Here is a 307-nt window from a genome sequence, read left to right as displayed (position 1 = left end):
TCACAGTTCTGGAGGCTGGAAAGTCCCAGATCAAAGTCTTGGCAGATTTGGGGTCCGAGGGGTGGTTGCCTTGCTGTAACCTCACATGGTGAAAGCGGGGAGAGGTCTTCCTCTGTCCTCATGACCTAATCACCTCCAAAAGGCCCCACCTCCTACTACCATCACCTTGGGGGTTAGAATTTCAACATATGAATTTTGGAGACAAACGTTCAGTCCATATCATCTGGGCTCTTCTATTTCCACCTCTAGTGTTTTCAGCCATTCAAATCATACCCACCCACGAATTTCTCTGCAAAGCCCTTGCGTA

This window comes from Propithecus coquereli, unplaced genomic scaffold (assembly GCF_000956105.1).
Source record: "Propithecus coquereli isolate 6110/MARCELLA unplaced genomic scaffold, Pcoq_1.0 Scaffold470, whole genome shotgun sequence".
NCBI classification, from domain to species: Eukaryota; Metazoa; Chordata; class Mammalia; order Primates; family Indriidae; genus Propithecus; species Propithecus coquereli.
This window is presented reverse-complemented; position numbering follows the sequence as displayed.